This window comes from Ascaphus truei, chromosome 5, assembly GCF_040206685.1.
Source record: "Ascaphus truei isolate aAscTru1 chromosome 5, aAscTru1.hap1, whole genome shotgun sequence".
Taxonomy (NCBI): Eukaryota; Metazoa; Chordata; class Amphibia; order Anura; family Ascaphidae; genus Ascaphus; species Ascaphus truei.
In genome coordinates this window covers 151,684,554-151,703,513 of record NC_134487.1, presented here as the reverse complement: position 1 = coordinate 151,703,513, position 18,960 = coordinate 151,684,554, and positions in this window count along the sequence as shown.

Below are 18,960 nucleotides of genomic sequence, written 5' to 3'. Positions count from 1 at the left end.
AAACCCCACAGTGATGAGACCCATCAAGGTCGAAACAGCTGTCTGTGGGTGGTTTTCTGGGTATGCACCTTAACCCTGGCTGTGCTCAAAGCTGTGACCAGGCAGCAAGCTTAAGCCTATAGGGAACCAAGTTAAAAATGGTTTTTGAGGCAAAAAGTGACACTGTGTGCTCATTTGCATGTCATTTCCCAGAATCCCTTGCTGCAGTGGAAGTGCTGTATGCTGGGTGATGATGGGGAAAGGCGGGTTTGCAGACCTGCCTAAGACATGCAGATGAGCATACAGTTGTATTTGCATATATATATATATATATATATATATATATATATATATATATATATATATATAAACAAAACCCCAGCAAGCTCTTTCTGGGAACCCCCGAGCCCCCACAAAATATGTATATGTATATAAGTGTCAAAAAGGAGTGCTATTGAGTGTGGCATATGTATACAACACAACAGAGAAGCCCAATGGTACATCCAACATGACAAAAATACACAGTAAAATACTTATATATTCTCTTGAAAAAGGGTCATTTAGTTTAACCCTTTGACCAAAGCGTTGTTAGCTTGCGAGCCACGACAAGGCAGACACCTGTTCACAAGTCCTAACACTACCAGATGAAATACTAATATACCTATATTAGGATTACAATTCTCATTTACCTCTATTAGGAGGGAGAAAGACCACATTGGATCTATATCCAGTAGAATGAAAGGACCTACTAACTTGGGAAGTGGGGAAGGGCGGGCTTAAAACCTGGGAAGGAGGAGCCACTAACCTCCAATAGCTGAAACAGCTGAGAATATGTTAACAAAACGCAGAACCCCAGCAAAATATATGTATATAAGTGTCAAAAAGGAGTGCTAATGAGCATGGCATATGTATACAACAGACGACAGAGAAGCCCAATGCTACATCCAACATGACATTAGACCCTGGCTAAATTCCCACACGCGCATGCTGCGTTCTTGTGCTCATTCATCTGACCGCCTCTGAAAAGAAGAGGGGGGGGATCCTCCGGCGCGGTGTTTCACTCAGATTTCCAGGACACATGCAATATAAAACAAACAGAGGGACCGCAATCAGGAAATGTTAAATCACAGTAGTGTGCTGGGGATGAGATGTATGGGAGGCACACTTACATTGAAACACCAGGATCCACCTTGGGTGTAGTGTGTGCTTCTTAGTGTGACCTCAGAAAAAGGGGGAAAACAGGAAAAACATAGTATAATACTGTTTATTGAACAAAATTGATTAATAAAGAGATTGCCAACTCACAAGCGGCCATTAAAAAATGGCATAGAAAGGAGAAGTTTTCAGTCTCTATTCTCTCCTAGACCCTCTACAATCTGGCTTCCGCACTGCTCACTCCACGGAAACAGCCCTCACTAAAATAACTAATGACCTCCATGCTGCTAAAGACAGAGGTCATTACACTCTTCTCATATTGCTCGATCTCTCTGCAGCATTTGATACTGTGGACCACCCTCTTCTCCTTCACATTCTCAATACTCTTGGCATTCGTAACAAAGCTCTTTCCTGGATCTCCTCTTACCTCTCCCATCGTACTTCTAGTGTCTCTTTTGCAAACACCTCCTCCTCTATCGATCACTCTGTGGAGATACCCCAGGGCTCTGTCCTGGGACCTCTTCTCTTTTCTCTTGAGTTAATTTCTTTTTTCGGCAGGTTGTTAATCTGTGTGGGGTTTTGTCCTTGGAGTGAGAGGACAAGTTGTTTGATGGCACAGGGTTTAGTGAGGAGGTCCTGGCTTTGCATTGCTCTGTAGCAGTAAGACTGTGGTTGGCTCTTGTTTAGGTGAGCCCAGAATGTCAGTGCTCTCTTCTGTACCGTGAGCAGTAGAGGAAAGCGGCCCAGCTCAGCCCGGCATGCATTGTTTGATGTACTCCTGTGTACTTGGAGAAGGTATTTGCAGAATTCCAGATGCAGTATTTCTGTTGGGCTGGTATCCCATTTTGTGGAGTCTGGGTATGTTACAGGGCCCCACACCTCGATGCCATACAGAAGGATGGGTGTGATGATGCTGTTGAATATTTTCTCCCAGATTCTTATTGGTGGTTTGAGGTGGTACATATGTTTCCTTATTGCATAAAATGCTCTGCGGGCCTTCTCCTTCAGTGTATTTATGGCCAGGTTGAATTTCCCTGATGAGCTTATTGTTAGACCAAGGTATGTGTAGCTCGTTGTCTGTTCCAGTGCATTGTCGTCCAGTGTGAATTGAGATATGGTTGGATGTTTTTTTGATTTTTTTTGGAATACCATTATTCTGGGTTTTTTCTAGGTTCACAGTATTGCCAGTTTCTGTTGGAGGCCTTGTTCTGTTGGAGACAGCAGGAGCAGGTTGTCTGCGTATAGTAGAGACTTAATCTCAGTTCCAGCCAAGTTGAGCCCAGGTGCTGAGGAGGATTCTAGGGCTGCTGCGAGCTCATTGATGTAGATGTTAAAAAGTGTGGGACTCAGGCTGCAGCCCTGTCTAACTCCACGGCCTTGATGGAAGAAGTCTGTCCTTTTGTTATTTACTTTCACACCGCATTTGTTTTCAGAGTACATACTTTTGATTGTGTCGTATGTTCTCCCCCCTATTCCGCTCTCTAGTATTTTCAGCAATAGGCCTGGATGCCAGATGGAGTCGAAGGCTTTTTTGAAGTCCACAAAGCAAGCAAAGATTTTGCCCTTGTTGGTGTTGTGGACGTGTTTATTGATCAGGCTGTGTAGGGTATAGATGTGATCCGTGGTGCGGTGGTTTGGCAGGAAGCCTGTCTGGCTCTAACTCAGTACACTCTGCACTCTACACTCTCTCTGGGTGACTGTTACGCTGGTGCTGCCGCAGACCAGACCCGTCCCCTGAGCTGAAGGGGGAAGTGGTAATACACGCACCCGCAGCAAAGGGAGCGTGTCCGGAGTGTGGTATGAAGCGTTGCCAGGCCAGACAATACTTGCCGGTACCGGTTGTAGAGATAGAGTGATGAATGCCTTGCCGAGGTCAGGGGGTGGAAAGTGGAGATAGGTCATAGTCCAAGACGTGTTCAAGGGGTTACCAGAGTGATCGTTGTCCAAGGAGTGCCGAGATCGAGAGCCAGAGGGGGTAGTCGTACAAGCCGCGTCAGAACCTGTGAAAACACTGAGAGAATCCAGAAGTACTTCCATACAGAGACTATGTCGAGCAAAGACTGAGAGCAGAGAGGAGCTAGATAAAGCAGGAAGGTCCAATTAGGAACGGAGGCGGGACAGGAAGAGCTACAGGGAGACACTGCAGATTGGTGCAGGCATAACAGGCCAGGTGAGTCTTGTTGGTAACCTGAGTATGCTCGTGCAGTGTGCGGGGGCGGAGCCTGAGGTCCGGGGGACGGGAAGAAGAGTGTGCAGACTGAGCGTGCTCCGTAACTCGTGTACGTGCGTGAACCGAGCCAGTGGATGGTGCAGGTGTGCGTGCAGGAGGGCGTGGGCGCGCGCGGCGCTGTACAGAGGAATCGCCGAGAGGAGTGATCCCGCGACGGCGGCAGGGGCGGGAGCCGTGGAGGCCAGTAAGGCAGGATTGTTTTGTGTGTACTCTGTGTGAGGAGCGTGGAGAACGCCGATTCCTGACAGTACCCCCCTCTTCAGGAACGGCCTCAGGACGGTCCTAGAACGGTTTCTCTGGAAACTTTTTCCGGAAGGACTTAAGAAGAGCCGGGGCATGAATGTCTTTGAAGGAACCCAGGATCTCTCTTCAGGGCCAAAGCCCTTCCACTGCACCAAGAACTGGAGCTGACCCCTGGATAGGAGAGAATCCAAAAGAGAGTGAACCTCGTAATCCTTGTTATTTTGTACAGTAATGGGATCCGGTTTACGAGTCTGATCCGGAAAGAAGTGACTGGAGATAAATGGTTTTAAGAGGGACACATGAAAGACATTGGGAATCTTCATACTGGGTGGTAGTTGGAGCCGGAATGCCACAGGATTGATTTGTTCACAAATAGGGAAAGGACCCAGGAACTTGGGTGCCAGTTTAGGAGATGGTACCTTGAGGTGGATATTCTTAGAGGAGAGCCATACCAAATCCCCTGGTTTGTAACTGGGCGCCGAACGACGACGACGATCGGCCTGTAGTTTCGACCTGCAGGAGGAGTTGAGAAGGGTAGACTGAATCCTGGACCATGCGGTTTGGAGGGAAGAAATGCGTTCATCTACGGCTGGTACTCCAGAAGGAATGTTGGGGATGGGAAGACAGGGAGGGTGGAACCCATAATTTATAAAGAAGGGCGACTCCCGGGTGGACTCGTTTTTGGCAGAATTGACGGCATACTCTGCCCAAGAGAGGAGTTGAGCCCAATCATCCTGGAAATTGGATATGAAACATTTCAGGTACTTCTCCAGGGATTGATTGATTCTCTCCGTTTGTCCATTGGACTGAGGATGATAGGCGGAAGAGAAAGAAGAAGAGATGCCCAATCTCTTCGTGAAAGCTCTTCAAAATTTGGATACGAACTGAGAACCTCTGTCAGAAACAATGGACGAAGGGATCCCATGAATCCGGAAAATCTGCTCCGTAAAGATATCAGCAAGGGCGGGGGAAGTGGGTAATCCTTTAAGTGGAATGAAATGGGACATCTTTGAGAACCTGTCCACGACCACCAAGATAGTGTTCATTCATCTGGACCTGGGCAACTCCACGATGAAGTCCATCGAAATGTGGGACCAGGGGCAGTCGGGAACTGGAAGGGGTAACAGAAAACCCTGAGGCTTTTGACGGAGAGTCTTGCTTTGAGCGCACGTGGGACAGGCGCGGGTAAACTCCAGAATATCTTGAGACATCCTTGGCCACCAGAAATTCTGACGAATGAGATCAGTAGTCTTCTTAAAACCTGGATGACCTGCAGATTTAGAGGAGTGACCCCAAGACAGGACCTCTGGAACAAATTTGGAAGGTGCAAAGAGTTTGTTGTCGGGAACGACCAAGACCTTGGGAATGCGTCTCTGGGAGTGCAAAATCTTGTCAAGATTCTTAAAAGAAGACGTGGCGAGAATCCTCTCATGTGGAAGGATAGTCTCCAAAGATTCCTCTGGCCTCTCTTCAGAAGAATGTATTCGGGAGAGTGTGTCTGCCTTAACGTTCTTGGTCCCGGGGATATAGGAAAGGTGAAAATCGAAACGGGAAAAAAAAAGAGCCCAACGAGCCTGTCGTGGACCAAGGCGTCGAGCGTTCTCTATGTAAAGAAGGTTCTTGTGGTCCGTGAGGATAGTAAACGGCTCTTTTGACCCCTCCAGCAGGTGTCTCCACTCTTGAAGAGCCATCTTCATGGCCAGAAGTTCCCTGTTACCCACGTCATAGTTCCTCTCGGCAGACGAGAATTTCTTGGAAAAATATGCACAGGGATGTAACTTATCTTGGGGCGTGGGTCTCTGAGAAAGAACGGCACCAGCGCCGCAATCAGAAGGGTCGACCTCCAGGACGAAGGGAAGTTCAATGTCGGGATGACGGAGAATAGGTGCGGATATAAAGGCTTCCTTGAGTGGCTCGAAGGCGGAGATGGCCTCGGATGACCAAGCAGAAGGATCAGCTCCTTTTTTGGTGAGCGCAGTAAGGGGTGCCACAATGGTGGAAAAACTCCGTATAAACTTACGATAATAATTAGCGAACACTAAAAAACGTTGTATGGCCTTGAGAGAGTTGGGTCTTGGCCATTCAGTGACTGCTTGAAGTTTACCGGAGTCCATCATAAACCCCTCATCGGAAATGATGTACCCCAGGAACAGAGTTGAGGTCGTATGAAAGGTGCACTTCTCCAGTTTGGCGTACAAATGGTGTTCCCGGAGACGGGAAAGGACGTAGGAGGTGTGGCGTATGTGGTCCTGGAGATCTTTGGAAAAAATCAGGATATCATCCAAGTATACAATAACAAAAATATTGAGTACCTTACGAAAGACGTCGTTGATGAAATCCTGGAAGACAGCGGGAGCATTACATAAGCCGAAAGGCATTACCAGATATTCGTAGTGTCCACTATGCGTGTTGAAGGCCGTCTTCCATTCATCCCCCTTCCTGATGCACACCAGGTTATAGGCACCACGCAGATCCAACTTGGAAAAAATCTTGGCCCCCTGTAATTTATCGAACAGTTCGGTAATAAGGGGAAGGGGGTAACGATTTTTAATAGTGATGTGGTTTAAACCCCTGTAGTCGATGCAAGGCCTCAACGACCCGTCCTTTTTCTTGACGAAGAAAAACCCAGCCCCTGCTGGGGAATTGGAGTGACGAATAAAGCCTTTCTTGAGATTCTCCTGGATATATTCATCCATAGTGTGACATTCTGGTAACAACAAGGGGTAGGTCTTGGACTTGGGTAGGGAGTAACCAGGAACTAGATCGATTGGACAATCGTAAGTCCTGTGTGGCGGCAAGAGGTCTGACTGTACCTTATTGAAAACGTCCCGGAATTGATGGTAAACGGAAGGTAGAATAACTTCGGGAACAGAGGTATTGGCCAGCAGTTGATGAGTCTCGCCTGACCTCGGCCTCCAGGAAATGGGAGCAGAGGAAGTCCAGTCAATGAGAGGATTGTTAAGCTGTAGCCAAGGAAGACCAAGGGTGATGGGTATCCGAGGAGCGTGAATGGCATCGAGAACTAAGGTCTCCTTGTGCAGATGTGAAGACAGAAGCAAGGGAGCCGTCTCTAAGGAGATGTGGGCCGGGGTAAGAGGACGTCCATCGATACCGACGAGTGCGATGGGAACCTTCTTTCTCAGTAGTGGTATGCGGTTTACCCTGGCGAATTCAAGATCCACGAAGTTTCCTCCAGCTCCTGAGTCAATGAAAGCGGCGGTAGAAGTCTTGAACTTATCGCCTGAAAGGAAGACTGGAAATGTAAGTTTCTTAGGGAGTTCATCTTTATGAAGGGGACGTGGAAACATTACACCCAGAGAGAGCCCCTCTGTACTCACTGGGTGTTCCCGTTTCCCGGACACAGTGGACACTCCCGAACCAGATGTTCCATGGATCCGCAGTAGAAACACAATCCCCCGGCGTGGCGGAACTGCCGTATCGGTGTGCGGATGCGTTGTACCCCCAATTGCATTGGCTCTGGCAACTCCAGTGCAGGACGTGCAGTGCAGAAGAGGTGTGGTAGCACTTGGGGGAGCAGGAGTGCTGCTGAGAGTACTGGAGAATGGAACTTGAAAGTTATGGAAGCGAGTGCACTGACGCTCTGAGCGGCGTACCTGGATGCGTTGATCCACTCGGACGGTCAAATCAATCAGGACCTCCAGTTGATCCGGCCTGGATTGGCGAGAGAGTTCGTCCTTGATGGGATCTGCCAGGCCTTGCCAGAATATGGAGACGAGAGCCTCTTGTCCCCAGTTAGTCTCGCCTGCTAGAGTCCGGAATTCCACAGCATACTGTGTCACCATCCGCCGTCCCTGGGTGATCTGGAGGAGAGAAACAGATGCCATCTCCCGACGAGCGGGGGAATCGAATATCCGTTGAAACTCGGCTTTAAATGCCGGGTAATCTTGGGTAAGGTCAGAACGTCGCTCCCAAACCGGGGAAGCCCAAGCCAGGGCGCTGCCAGTGAGGAGGTTATAAATGTAGGCTACCTTCTTGCGATCAGTATTGTAGAGATGGGGGGCCATTTCAAACTGCACCTCACACTGGTTTAGGAAACCCCTACAATCTTGCGGTTCACCTGCATAAGGCTTGGGGGGAGGAATCCTTACATCTGAGCTGCTAACTGCGCTTGCGGAGTGGGGGCTTACATCTGGCGGGGTCGCGGTCGGTACCCTGTCTGAGAGTACTGTGACTTGGCGTCTAAGTGCCACAATTTGATCCGCCATGGCCTGGTTTTGCTGAAGCAGATTAGAGAGAAACTGCTGTAGTTCGGTCTGGTCTGCGTCTTGTGGGCTCGACATAATGTTACGCCGGTGCTGCCCGCAGACCAGACCCGTCCCCTGAGCTGTAGGGGGAAGTGGTAATACACGCACCCGCAGCAAAGGGAGCGTGTCCGGAGTGTGGTATGAAGAGTTGCCAGGCCAGGTGTAGTAAGGTAGACAATACTTGCCGGTACCGGTTGTAGAGATAGAGTGATGAATGCCTTGCCGAGGTCAGGGAGTGGAGAGTGGAGGTAGGTCGTAGTCCAACCCGTGTTCAAGGGGTTACCAGAGTGATCGTTGTCCAAGGAGTGCCGAGATCGAGAGCCAGAGGGGGTAGTCGTACAAGCCGCGTCAGAACCTGTGAAAACACTCAGAGAATCCAGAAGTACTTCCATGCAGAGAGGAGCTAGATAAAGCAGGAAGGTCCAATTAGGAACGGAGGCGGGACAGGAAGAGCTACAGGGAGACACTGCAGATTGGTGCAGGCATAACAGGCCAGGTGAGTCTTGTTGGTAACCTGAGTATGCTCGTGCAGTGTGCGGGGGCGGAGCCTGAGGTCCGGGGGACGGGAAGAAGAGTGTGCAGACTGAGCGTGCTCCGTAACTCGTGTACGTGCGTGAACTGAGCCAGTGGATGGTGCAGGTGTGCGTGCAGGAGGGCGTGGGCGCGCGCGGCGCTGTACAGAGGAATCGCCGAGGGGAGTGATCCCGCGACGGCGGCAGGGGCGGGGAGCCGTGGAGGCCGGTAAGGCAGGATTGTTTTGTGTGTCCAGGGGCTCCCTGCGGGGAGGGAGTACTCTGTGTGAGGAGCGTGGAGAACGCCGATTCCTGACAGTGACCTAATCACTTCTCTTGGGTTCAAATATCACCTCTATGCTGACAACACACAAATGTACTTTTCTACCGCTAACCTTACACCTGTGGTACAGAATAAAGTTTCTGAATGTCTGTCGGCTATATCATCCTGGATGGCCCTCCGCCGACAAACTAAACATGGCAAAAACAGAGCTCCTCATACTTCCTTCCAAACCTGGCCGTATTCCCTCCTACATTGCTGTTGGAAGTACCATCATTCACCCAGTAGCCCAAGCTTGCTGCCTAGGGGTCACACTCGACTCCTCTCTCACATTCTTTTCTCACATTCAAAATGTTTCTAAAACCTGTCGCTTTTTCCTCCGCAATATTACAAAGATTATCCACCTTTAAGACCCAACTTAAGACACACTTGCTTAAAGAAGCATATGAATAGCACTGTGGATATTCTGAACACATGATACATAAAGCTTAGCCCCCTGCAGACGCACTTACCAGAACTCCCTCCTACTGTCTCTGTACGTTCTCCCCAGAACTCCCTCCTACTGTCTCTGTACGTTCTCCCTACCTACCAATTAGACTGTAAGCTCCTCGGGGCAGGGACTCCTCTTCCTTAATGTCTAAAGCACTTATTCCCATGATCTGTTATTTATATTATCTGTTATTTCTTTGATTACCACGTGTATTACTGCTGTGAAGCGCTATGTACATTAATGGCGCTATATAAATAAAGACATACAATACAATACAAAGATACGCCCTTTCCTCTGCTGCTCGACTGCTAAAACTTTGACTCAGGCCCTCTTCTCTTCCGTCTTGATTACTGTAACCTCTTGCTGTCCGGCCTTCCTGCCTCCCTCCTGTCTCCCTTACAATCTATCCTACATGCTGCTGCCAGAATCACTCTTCTCTTTCCTAAATCTGTCTCAGCGTCTCCCTTGCTGAAATCCCTCTCCTGGCTTCCTATGAAATCCAGTATCACACACTCAATTCTCCTCCTCACTTTTAAAGCTTTACACTCTTCTGCCCCTCCTTACATCTCAGCCCTATTTTCTCGCTATACACCATCCCGGCTCTTGCGTTCTGCTCAAGGATGTCTTCTCTCTACCCCTTTTGTATCCAAAGCCCTCTCCCACCTTAAACCCTTCTCACTGACAGCCCCACACCTCTGAAATGCCTTTCCCCTCAATATCCAACCAGCACCCTCTCTAACCACCTTAAAACACACCTGCTTAAGGAAGCATATGCGTAGCTCGATGACTGATAATTAACACCTCACACTAATGAGTGATGTCATGCGTGCCTGTCGCTCTCGTGAAACATTCACTATGCTATTGCAATGTCGCGCGTGGCGGAGGCATGGCCTTTACGGCACATGAGCAGTTTGCCCTCATTGGTATAACAGCGCACATGAAGCCACTGTCGCGTGACAAACGCAGAATTGTTTGTGTGCCCGAGAATCGCGATCACACGCTCCATGGGCAGCCTCAAAGAGAAGAGGTCTGTTTTTCGTACCCCGCGTGCAACACGTGCACCATTGCAGCCTTAGGCAGCATATGTAAACTTGAGCATGGAAGTGTGTTTTCATTACTGCTTGTCTTGGTTAACGATCAATCAATTGCTATATTATTCTATCCAGGCCCGCAGAAGGAGGGGAGAGCGGGGACATCTGTATCGGTCCCTGAGGCGCATGGGCACCGATTCCGGATGTCACCTCAATCTCTGATGTCAGTTTATGCCTGTGTTAGCCCTCCCCCACCGCCGCCCAGACAAAACCTTTCCCCCCACTCCCCAGGTAGGGCCGGTTGGGGGGGGGGGAGAAGAGGAGGGGAGAAGGGGGTGTATGAGAAGAGTGTGAGTGCGAGAGAGAGAAGGGGTGTATGAGAGGGGAGGGAGATTGAGAAAGGGGGGAGATAGAGGAAAAGGGGAGAGAGATAGGAAAAGGGGGCAGAAAGAGAGGGGAGAGTAAAAGAGAAAGGTGAGTAGAGAGAAAATGGGGTGAATGAGAGACAGAGAAAGGGGAAGAGAGAATAGGGGGGAGAAAATAGGGGGAGAGAGTGAAAGTAACAAAAGGGTAGAGAGAGAAAGAAAGAGGGACAGAGAGATAGCAGAAAGAGAGCAGAGAGAGAGCTGAGAGAGAGAAGAGCAGGAGAGAGAGAGCAGAGAGAGAGCAGAGAGAGAAAGCAGAGAGAGAGAGAGCAGTGAGAAAGAGCAGAGAGAGAGAGAGTAGAGAGAGAGCAGAGAGAGCGAGCGCAGAGAGAGAGAGAGCAGAGAGAGAGGGCAGAGAGAGAGAGCAGAGTGAGAGAGACAGTAGAGAGAGAGAGAGAGCAAAGAGAGAGGGCAGAGAGAGAGAGCAGAATTAGAGCGGAGAGAGAGGGGGCAGAAAGAGAGAGAGGGGAGAGAGAGAGGGGGAAATTGTATGTGTGTGAGAGGAAAGGGGTGTGTGAGAGAGATGGGAGTGAGACTGAGAGGAGTCACAGGGTCACTGACATGGTGGTAGTGGACAACCCTCCGGCTCAACAACCCAGATCCTCAGTGGAGACTCTTGTAGAGTGCCCTGGGAAAGCAGTTGGCTGCCCCAATTCTACCTTTTTACAGGCTTCATCCCTCAGAAGAAAATTGTGCTTTATTGCATTTTCAGTCTTTGCCATCTCTACTTTGTTTCAAAAGAATCACTTATGTACCACAGTATGTTTCATTACATCAAATCCCAGATGAAAATGCCATACAGCCGGTACAAAAAGATTTACTTTGAGGCTTAGAGGTATTTTTATGCTATTAATCTAAATTTATGGCAAGAAGGCTTGTCATTTACCATCAAGAAACTATGCTTTTCTGGGTGTTTTTTCTTTTTTTTACATTGCCATGGTAACTATAATGATGGTACTTCGTTTCCTAATCAAAGCTCACCAGCTGTCTTTTGCTTACTCTTCAACCTTTCATTTCTCTTGTGTTCTCTGTTTCTGAGTTAAATTGAGTGATTGGTTTTGTATAGAGTGAGTGGGAAAATTATCCGTATTTCTTATTCCCTCTGCCTTTCAGTAGATAGCAAACACTATGGTGAATAATATCTGTTTAAGTAGAGAGTGCATGTGAATTGGTCTATGTTGGTAAAAACAGACTCTAGGTGCAAGCTATTATTTTAACCCTGTTTGCACTAGAGAAGTAAATACATTGCAGGATGCTACTTCAGGCATAACACTTAGAGACCCATATTTAACATGCTTACTGTATATCGAATCATTTTCCAGTGCTGCAATAGAGCTCATTGTTGATTAGATAAATGTGGCTAAATTAGCTTCTTGCACAGGGAAGCAAATTCATACTATATTTAATAAGGGCAGATGTTACATAACAAAAATGTGTTAAAGCAGGATAGAACAAAAGACAAAAGACAAATGCTACATCCAATATGACAAAAATACACAGTGAAATACTTATATATTCTCTTAAAAAATGGTCATTTAGTTAAACTCTGTAAATATGTAATTCTTTTATGCCCGTCCGCGACTCGGAAGCTCTCCCGGGAGATTGTGTGTTCAATGTGTGGGCAGAAAACAGCGGGCCCAGAGTCAAGCAAAATGAAGGAGACACATGCAGCTCTGCAATCAAATCACTAGACTGGTTTATTAAAGATAACATGCAGAGTTATATAGACAAAAAGAGTTCTAGAGGTATTTTGCTGAAGCGTCTTAGAAGTATTTGCTGACGTTTTCTAATTTATTGCTACATAGATTAAATATTGCTTACATTTGTGTTTTTCACTTATTTCTAGGAAGTGAGGGGAGGAAGAAAAAGGGAGTTGTGGGAGTGTGAGGGAGAAAGACTTTGTTTATAAAAAGCTAACAAGCTAACATTCTTCTCTTATCTTCAAGGCTGAAAGTCATAGGAGACTTGCCAGAGCACCTGATAACATTTTAAAGCAGTACACATTTTAAAAGTAAAACTGGGGCAAGGGGAGACAAAATGGTTACTAAAATATATATATTGGAACAAAGGGAACAAAATGGTGACTGAAATATATATTAACAGTTCCCTCCTTTTGTCATAAAATGACAAACACTTATTAAAAATTACTAGTTACACTGCTCCTCTATATATAGCGCATTGTGGCTACTCTCATTCTTCACAATTTCCATTTATGAGAATTAATGGGTGTTGGTGGGGTTAATATCTCCTGGAAGCCACTGCACAAACATCCTCCTCACACACATCTTTCATACTGCATTTACTTAGAATGGTAAAACAGCAAAATGCCTGCTACGGTCAAAATTATTGACTTGTCCTTGTGGTTGACTCACACCCCTGGGTGACCTCCCACCTTCCTCACATCCTTATATCCAATCTTCTCAGTCCCCCCATATCCTTAAGAGACAGTCTATTTAAAGAACAGTTAACCATTTCATTTTCATACTGGACCAAACAGTTATCACATTGTGCATGACTTCATTTCTTTCTGGACATTATATCAACTCAGTTGATTCCTTCTTTGGTCTCTTCTTCTGGGGGACTGCCGACATCTTTATCACCGAAAAGAGGCATAGCGTTGGTGGGGGATTGCAGCGCACTTCTGGACCAAAGTTTTGCTGTACTTAACACATACATAGAGAGCAATGAATAGGACAAACACACATACAAAAACATCCGCTAGCTTTGCTTCCAGAGAACCAATCCAACCACCAAGTCCCAATAAATCCCATCCCTAATCTCTACCTTTAAACGCTGGAACCACTCTTCCTAAATAACATAACCTGGTCTGGTTGCAGGGTAATTCTCTATCTGTCCTTCTAACACAAAATCAATAACTTCCCTAGGGCAAACTCATATTCTACACCCTTCGTAACAAATTTCTTACATATTGTCCTTTTCCCAAGGGGTTAAATGTAACTCTCTTGTTCCTGGGGTGCAACATATTGGGTATAGATAGGTCATTGGGTTACATTGCACATAAAATATGGGTTTTGTTTACCAGGATTCCATTATATAATGAAAGAGTGTGCATATATACTATACACAGACAATAAAAACAAAATAAAATTACTAAACAAAATATACCTGTTACTACCCTATCATCTTTGTGTGTACACTACTTACACAAACCTAATAGAATATACGTTATAATTAAAATAATAAAACCTGTAAAGAAAAAAGATTATTAAAAAAGTTCAAAGTTCATATGTTGAGGCCCGGACTTTTGTCTTTCTCCTCCGTTGGTTATTGGCAGGGATTATTGTGCCCCAAAAACATAAATTTTGTATTCTGTAGCAGCTGTATCTTTTGGCTTTTCCACCTTGGCTATAGTTTAACTTGAAGCAACTGTGGGTGGTGCTGGGATAAGTTGCACGTGCGTAACGTGGATCCAGAAAGAGACCTCTGCCACTTTAATTGCTGTAATGGTAGTAGTAGTAGGGTCTTTTCATCTGGGATGAAAAACGTTCTTGCTTAGAAAATACATGACCATTAACCCGTCTAAAGTAGGTGCACTTTCAACTTTGACGTGAGCCTAGAGAGACTCCAAAATATATTATTTGCATGCAATACTTACTAATTGTTTTACTAAACAGTCATTTTGGTCTTGCCCCATTTATTGCCAAACCAAAAGAAAATGGTTAAAATGATTTTGTATACAACTCCAAACTAATTACTTGTAATATATAAGATACTTAACTTCTGGCCATAGACAGCTATATGATAAACAGAAATACTACCCATCCTTTGTTCACATTTTTTTTACATGTGAACAATATTACAGAAAGGATAACAGCATTTAAAACATAACTACATATTGTTACTTTATCTGTAGCAAAACTAACCCGAAACCTTTGGGTATAAAATTTACATTAAAACCTCAAAACATTACTGAATGTAAATATAATCTGCTATTGTCTTCTGACAGAAACCTTAAAACACAAAATAACATCTGGTTTGCTGAGAGAACAACCTGTAATATAAGAAATTATAGACACAGATTTAAATACTTTTTTTTTATCTCCAGGATTGCAACACACTTGAGATAACTTTCTGGGCATCCTGCCAAAACCTTGGAACAAGACAGATAATAAAAATGATTAATTACTGGAGTTTTAACATACAGTGCAATACAATTTGAAACAGTTTAAAAATGGAGCTCCTGACACGGCCCGATACTGGATAAAATATGACGGTTATTCAGAAATTAAAACGGGATTTTTGTTACAGAGGAAATTATAGACTTAACATATACTTTAAACAGTTAATAGTTACTTGTTACACACAAAAACAAAAATAATAATACAAACAAAAATTACCAAGACAAGGCAATGCAGAACTGTTTGATCCTGCCTGCAAATCCTGTTCATTTATGTAACTGTATTTGTAACCATGTATTATTTGTCTTACTCTGTGCCCAGGACATACTTGAAAATGAGAGGTAACTCTCAATGTATTACTTCCTGGTAAAATATTTTATAAATAAATAAATTAAATAAATAACTATATTAATAAAAATGTCCCTTTCTTTTATTATCATATCCTAAACTACAGTTAAACCTATTTTGTAGCTACAGAGCTTCAGTTAACTTTCGTGTCTGGAATGTATCTGTATCTCTGCACATTCTTTTTTACTTAAGAAGGGGGGGGGGGCTGTCTGGGCTGCTACCCTTTCACCAAAATGTTATAAGCCTGCAAGCCACACCAAGACATGACCATTAGCAGGTCCTAACACTACTGGTAACAATGGTATTTGGGACCAAGACTAAATTTGTAAAGCTTCCAGTGACTGAGCTCCTGATTAGAACCAATGCTAACACCACCCTAACACCTGTCACTAGTTTTAAATACCTGGGCTTATGGTTTGACTCCCACTTACCATTCGGGATGCACATTGATACCCTGACAACCAAGACCTATGCCAAACTAGGGGTACTTTACAGGAACAAATCCTCCCTAAGTCTCCTGGTCAGAAAGCGTATCACACTGCAGATGCTAATGCCAATTATTGACTATGGAGACATAGTATATGGCTCGGCTCCTCAAACCCACCTTAGCAAATTTGACACCCTCTACAATTCAATTTGTCATTTTGTTCTCCAATGCAACTACAACAAATATCACTGCGAAATGCTCAAAGAACTAGATTGGTCAACACTAGAGTCTAGGCGCAAAATTCACCTTTCCTGTCTTGCCTTTAAATTCTTCATGGGCAAGCTACCCAGCTACCTGAACAAGCTCCTCACCCCTACCACTTGCAGCACTTATCACCTGAGATCAGACTCCAAAAGACTATTCATGGTCCCAAGGCTCAACAAAGTATCCAGACGTTCCTCCTTCTCCTTCCGTGCACCCCAAAACTGGAACAACCTACCAGAGACTCTCACATCCACCACCAGTTTAAGTTCTTTCAAATCTAAGGCTGTCTCACAATTTAACCTGGTCTGTAACTGTTTCATACGCTCATAATATATATTTTCTTTAACTGTGCACGCAATGTCTTGTATATAATGTATACCCTGTTCATTTATGTAACTGTACTTGTAACCATGTATTATTTGTTTTACTCTGTGCCCAGGACATACTTGAAAACGAGAGGTAACTCTCAATGTATTACTTCCTGGTAAAATATTTTATAAATAAAATAAAATAATACTGTACATGATTAAAATTCTCATTTATCTCTATTTGGAGGGAGAATACCACATTGCTGTTAGGACCTGCTAATGCTCATGCCTTGATGTGGATATATATATAGTTAAGTTATAGTAAAACTTAACTCAGTACTATGGTATAGCCTATCCCATAGCTTCTGTGCATACCCAGTTAACCAGCCCCACACTGATGAGACCCATTAAGGTCGAAACAGCTGTCTGTGGGTGGTTTTCTGGGTATGCACCTTAACCCTGGCTGTGCTCAAAGCTGTGACCATGCAGCAAGCTTAAGCCTATAGGGAACCATGTTAAAAATGGTTTTTGAAGCAAAAAGTGGCACTGAGTGCTCATTTGCATGTCATTTCCCAGAATCCCTTGCTGCAGTGGAAGTGCTGTATGCTGGGTGATAATGGTGCAAGGTGGGGTTGCAGACCTGCCTAAGACATGCAGATGAGCATACCGTTGTATTTGTATATATATATATATATATATATATATATATATATATATATATAAAAAATGTGGTGGGTTTTGGGGTTTCTTGGGCTTGCTGGGATTTTGTGTGCTTATGAAGCAGGATAAAGTAAGGCTGTGTCCATAGAACGTGGAGCAGCACTGAGCCGCGCGGACGCTGATGCTCACATGATCAAGCATGAGCAATTTCTTGCCCATGCAGGCGAGCCAGCGTCCGCGATTGGGAGGCGGGGGGAGGCAGAGGGAGACGGGGCAGTGACGTCGCTGGGCCAATCGCCCAGTGATGCACCGATGTCAACGTCACAGCACCGACGTCACGGCGCCGTGACATTGACGCTGCTTCGCTCTGATTGGATGTTTTCAGCCGACAGCGCGCTGAAAAAAACAGCTTGGCTGTCGGCTGAAAAATCCAACTCGTCAGCATGCCTGCGGACGCTCGCGTGAGCCCCCTCTAAAGACATCCTCATTGAGGATGCCGGGGCTTAGCGCGGAGCGTCCGCATGGCTCAGCACGGCTTGTCCTTCTATGGACGTGGCCTAACACACTTCTAGTTAATGCTGAAAGGTCTTGAAGGATCCTAACACCTGCCTTTCATTTGAAGCTGCGAAAAAATGAAAAGGTAAATCAAAAGCATGTGGTGTACCTTACAAAACATTTTGGCGAAAGATGGCTAAACAACCCACAGGAGATTCCATTGTTTTCTTATTTTCAATGTCTTGGCTCTCATGCATTATATTGCTGAAACTGCTCAAACTTGTTTTCCAATGCTTATAATGAGCTTTTTATTGTAAGGTGAATCGGACTGAAATGTTTTATAAAAAAGTATGCTTATCAAGTGGTTAATCCAGACCTATCTTAGCTTATGTATTTTCTAAACTGTTTGTGGCAATTTTAGAGTTACAAACTTGCATCACAGGTTGAGTGTACATGCTAATCATTTTATAACAAGGTAAAGAGCTTTACCATGTCAGACATTGCATCCACTGAGTTAAATCGAAAAGTCCAACGGACGCAACTAAAGGCTGAATATGTCAATTGGACCTTGTACCTGTGCATTGAGCATACACAATCTTTGCAAGCTCAAAACCCAGATCCAAATAATATATATTTATATATTTAATTGTGGCAATTGGAGTGCTACTGGAAAAGTGACATCAAAAATACAACAGTAAACAAAGGAGACCCAATGCACATCCAATATAACCCATTTTTTACAGTACTTAATTTCTCTCTTTTTTCCTCTCATAAGTATGGATCATTTAGTTCAATCTTTTGGCCACAACACATACAGCTAGCAACTTTGTTTATCTGCACATTGTAAACAGATTGCTTCATTTTCATTGGAAATACGTTTTCACAGCTTACTGAATAGGGACCTGAAAGATAAGAGAAGATGAGAAAAAAAAGACAATAAGCGTGAGATAGCAAACTTCATCTGAGTATATTTGGATATGTCTTTTTTCCCAATAGAAACCCATTGTCGTTTGTGAATGGCCATGCTTAGGTTTCAAAATATTATGAATATTGAAAAGTGAAATTTTCAATTAATTTCTCTAACCTCTTTACTGCTAGAGGGCTTAGTAACACATTGCAATTCAATGAGGACTATCTTTAAAATTCCCACCATGTAACATTCTATCATCAGTTACTTTAAAGGAGCATTAATTTTAGCTCCACGGTCCCTCAGATTCACAAGAAAGTAACTAAACTACAGTGACATACTGCTTTCCACTAGTAGTAATAATAATAATAATAATAAAAAAGATTAGTTGGAATCACAGCTTTAACAAACATGGAATAATTTTATTAAGTGTAATTGAATTCCATGGCATTTTAATAAGCAAATGTAACATTAATAAAATAGTATTCATTGAGAGTATACACAGTACAGTACAGGTATACCCCGGTTTAAGTACACTCACTTTAAGTACACTCGCGAGTAAGTACATTTCGCTCAATAGGCAAACGGCAGCTCGCGCATGCGCCTGTCAGCACGTCCTGAACAGCAATACCAGCTCCCTACCTGTACCGAAGCTGTGCGCAAGCGGGGAGACTATAGAGCCTCTTACAAATGCGTTATTTACATCAGTTATGCACGTATATGATGATTGCAGTACAGTACATGCATCTATAAGTGGGAAAAGGTAGTGCTTCACTTTAAGTACAGTACATTTTCGCTTTAC